This window comes from Colobus angolensis, unplaced genomic scaffold, assembly GCF_000951035.1.
Source record: "Colobus angolensis palliatus isolate OR3802 unplaced genomic scaffold, Cang.pa_1.0 Scaffold654, whole genome shotgun sequence".
Taxonomy (NCBI): Eukaryota; Metazoa; Chordata; class Mammalia; order Primates; family Cercopithecidae; genus Colobus; species Colobus angolensis.
The window spans coordinates 66,192-70,922 of record NW_012120199.1 but is presented as its reverse complement, the minus strand read 5'-3'; the positions used below and the strand labels follow the sequence as shown (position 1 = coordinate 70,922).

At 41.0% G+C, this 4,731-nt stretch overlaps 1 pseudogene; it reads right to left on the bottom strand.

Moving 5' to 3' along the window:
• Nucleotides 1-252: 252 nt before the first annotated feature.
• On the bottom strand, nt 253-656 carry LOC105500260 (annotated as a pseudogene).
• Nucleotides 657-4,731: the final 4,075 nt, after the last annotated feature.

The following is a 4,731-nucleotide window of genomic DNA, read 5'->3' as shown; positions in this document are numbered from 1 at the left end:
CAGATGTGCACCACTACACCCAGCTAATGTTTTAAAATTTTTTGTAGAGGCAGGGTTCCACTATGTTGCCCAGGCTAGTCTTGAATTTCTGGCCTCAAGTGATCCTCCTGCCTTGGCCTGGGATTACAGGCATGAGCCACCTCGCCTGGCCAAATTTTTATTATTACAATGGATACAGTCATGGATACTTTCTTTTTCTTTTTTTTTTTCTTCAATTTTTAAACTTTATTTGATGTATTTGACAATCAGCGATTAGTTCTCATCCACGTTGACTGTCTATAGATTTTTGAAAGTGGTAACAGGTGCATAGGTAACCAAAGTATATAGTTTATTTGGTGAATCTTCATCCCCATTATGTTTTCTGGACAACCGCACTCGGATTTGTTATGGGACATTCCTTATTCCTTTGGCCCAGACAGCTTTGTTGAGTCTGGTATCAATGCGCACATCTGCAGTTCCCATCTCCTTCATGGCAAATTTCAGAATCTCTTGAGTGCCCGAGGAGCACGCTTCTTGAAGCCCACTCCATGGATGCGCTTGCGAATGCTGATGGTGTATTCTCGAGTCACCACCTCGTTGATGGCAGAAGGGCCCTTGTTCTTCTCGCGCTTCTTTACGGGAGCCATTCTGCCTGGTCCAAGTTGGAAAGGAAGAGCACGAGGGATTGTGATACTTCTTTGTACATTTTTACGGTTTTAAAAATTTTAGATTCAGGACTCTGGCCAAGCTAGTCAGAATAATCAGTCTTATATGACATTTGTCTCTATAACTTCATTAGTGTATTCATTCTGACATTTAATAATCGATAATGCCATTTCTAATCATTACATTCATCATGATTTAGGTGGAGAAATGGTAATTTAAAGCCAACATTTAGCAGTATTGTTTTTTAGTTATTCTCAAGCCTGACATAATTATATAGTTGAAGCAGAAATTGAGTTTGTGGTGATCTCAGAAATATTCTTATTGGAGCCAACTATTTCCAATAAAATTTGCGTAAGCATCAAAGACTGCATTATTGTCCTTTATTTCTTATCCTTCATTGTGTAATACTTACGCTTACTTCTTTTTTTTTTTTTTTTGAGACAGAGTCTCACTCTGTCACCCAGGCTGGAGTGCAATGGTGCCATCTTGGCTCACTGCAACCTCCGCCTCCCAGGTTCAAGTGATTCTCCCGCCTCAGCCTCCCAAGTAGCTGGCATTTTTACAGGTGCCTGCCACTATGCTCTGCTAATTTTTGTATTTTTAGTAGAGACGAGTTTTCACTATGTTGGCTGGGCTGGTCTTGAACTCCTGACCTCAGGTGATTCACCCTCCTTGGCTTTCCAAAGTGCTGAGATTATAGGCATGAGCCACCGTGCCTGGCCTGTACTTACTTCTAAATGTTGAAAATGCATGCTAGTTCAACTGAAAATCAACCCAGCTGTCTATATTACTTAGGAGCTTCATGAAGTCCTTAAGGGCTAGAGCTAAAGATGGTGAAAACAACAAAGTACCAACAGTTTATTTAAAATAGGGAATCACACTGCATCTGTGGCTGTAAATAAGGGTGTCCTCATAAGAATTAATTCGGCCGGGCGCGGTGGCTCAAGCCTGTAATCCCAGCACTTCGGGAGGTCAAGATGGGTGGATCACGAGGTCAGGAGATCGAGACCATCCTGGCTAACAGGGTGAAACCCCGTCTCTACTAAAAAATACAAAAAACTAGCCGGGCGAGATGGCGGGCACCTGTAGTCCCAGCTACTCGGGAGGCTGAGGCAGGAGAATGGCATAAACCTGGGAGGCAGAGCTTGCAGTGAGCTGAGATCTGGCCACTGCACTCCAGCCTGGGTGACAGAGCAAGACTCCGTCTCAAAAAAAAAAAAAAAAAAAAAAAGAATTAGTTCAACGTGGATGAGAAGCTGGCCTTTCTCTAGGAATGAATGAATGCAGCATTTAAAAGTGCAGAGAGGTTTCACTCTCTGTGGCAGGTACAAGTTCCAGGTCAGCTTGTTTGAGAGGGACTTACCCATTTCCCACGAAAATACCTGACAAGTTTAGACCCTTGTGGATTTTCAATTCCCTTAAAGATCACACAAGGCAAATAAGAGGTGGGTGTGTCCCAATCTGTTGGATATTATTGCAATAGCAACTTGATAGGAACTCAATGTTCTCAATCATGCAGATAGTAAATGAAACATGGCATACAGCCTGGTATGTGGAGTGTTCATGGCGTGACACAGTGTCCAGAGGAAGATGGAAATGCACCAGCATGTGAAGTTTAGTTGGAGTGTGGTGCTAAAGCAGACATTGGTGGAGTCTCAGCTTCTAACTTCATGCATGTTTTTATTTTTTATTTTTTATTTTTTTTGAGACAGAGTCCTACCCTGTTGCCCAGGATGGAGTGCAGTGGCACCATCTCAGCTCACCGCAACCTCTGCCTCCCAGGTTCAAGTGATTCTCCTGCCTCAGCCTCCCAAGTAACTGGGATTACTGGGATTACAGGCACCCACCACCATGCCCGGCTAACTTTTGTATTTTTAGTAGAGATGGGGTTTCACCATATTGGCCAAGCTAGTTTTGAACTCCCACCCTCAGGTGATCTACTTGCCTCAGCCTCCCAAAGTGCTGGGATTACAGGAGTGAGCCATCGTGCCCAGCATTTTAGTAATATTTTATTGTATTGTCAACTCTATCAGTGATAACAATATGAAAGAAGTTTAAAAATAAAATGAAAGGATAGTTTATGTTTCTAAAAATTCAATTTTTATATATGCATTTAGGCACTTTTTTAAAAAACAAGGTAATAGAAATTTGAACTTTACATTTGTTGTCTTGATTTTCTTTTAGTCTCAATTTTCTGTTTAATTGTTAGGGTTTCATGTTCAAGATACTTGTATCTTGTCCTGATAATGTGACATTTTGAAATAAAGCCACAGATAGATGCTGACAGAAAAAGTTCAGGAATGAATTATCCCTACTGGTACCATGTGAGAAAAGAATTTTTTTTTTTAAATGTTAACATCTGTGAAAGCTTAGAACAATCTTCTTGTCTCAAAATGCATTTAAAAAAATTACAGCCATGCAGTTGAAAACGGATATTTTATTATTTAATAATGTCCTATTTTAGCTGACGTGCAGAGAGGACACATTATCACGTACATTTTCTTCAATATTAAAGGCATTAAAATCGTAGAATCATAGATTTGAGAGACACTTTAGGAATCAGCTTGTCAAATGCCCTTACTCTACAGAACAGAGAATGGAGGCCCAGGGGATGGACACTGTGAGGCGGTTGGTGTCACAGCTCAGGGAAGTGGCAGGCAGAGCAGGGGCCAGGCTTGCCTCCTCAGTCCACCTCTCTCTAGGAAATTCAACTTCAGACGCTTTCCACTTTGAAGAAATCACAGGAAACAGTGCACACATCAGAGTAGAGAATTCATTTGCTTGCATGTCCACATTCTAGACACTTTGGTTGAAAGCCTCTGTCCACTCTTTCCAGCCCTATTTCCTATATTCATGGTCCACGTACAAGCACACATGCACCTTCACCCTAACTGCAGAAATGTAAATGAAGGTAAGAATCCTAGGAGAAAACGTGTCCACAATTGTCTAATTATATTGAAGTGACACCAGAATTAATCAGACATATTTTTTGGCTGTTAGTTATTTTGCTTCACGGTAAAAACAAATAACACCTTGGAAAAATAAGTTATGGATATCTAGGAATAAGATTAATTTTTGTGTTTTTAGAATGTGTTGAAAGCATCACCAAGAATTCTTAGTAAAACAAGAGCCAAACAATAAAAAACAGAAGTTATTTTATTTTATTTTTTGAGATGGAGTTTCACTTCTGTTGCCCATGCTGGAGTACAATGGCGCGACCTCGGCTCACCACAACCTCCTCCTCCCAGGTTCAAGCAATTCTCCTGCCTCAGCCTCCCGAGTAGTTGGGATTACAGGCATGCGCCACCACACCAGGCTAATTTTGTATGTTTAGTAGAGATGGGGTTTCTCTGTGTTGGTCAGGCTAGTCTCAAACTCCCAACCCCAATGCCTACCTTGGCCTCCCAAAGTGTTCGGATTATAGGTGTGAGCCACTGTGCCTGGCCAAAACAGAAGTTATTTAAGAGGTGGTTTTAAAGAGACTCTGCCTACTCTGAATAGCAAATTCTTGACTTTTAACGGATAAGGACGGAGCTAGACAATCCAGGTAGTTATTTTTAATAGTATTTTATTATTACATATATACTTTACATATGTTACATATAATTATTATTGCATTATTAGACATCTTATGTAATTTTATTTTATGTTTTGTATAGTTATCATACCTACTTATCTTGGAACTTGGTGAAAATGGTATTTATGGAAACCATTTGCACCTGGAATATGAACCATATTATTACTATGGTTGGCTGGATACAATAAAATCTGAAAAACAGATAGTAGCTCTTACTATCTTTCTCCAGTTCCTTTGCACTCAGCAGGTGAACCCGCTTGCTGATGGAGCTTGAGTCTCCTGGGAAGCCCTCAGAATTCTGTCATCTGGCTTCAGCTGGAATGTTGGCCTTCGGCCTCATATCCCTTATTCTAACCTGGAGTATGGAGAGTGGAGGCTTTGTTTATTATCTTTGAGGAGGCTTCTCTGACCAGCAGCACTCAGGTGCTCCCTTCCCAGCAGGACTGGCTTTCCTTTGTAGGGATCTTCAGCTCTGGAAGCTTTCTTCTCTTTGTGTTTCCTGTCTTGAG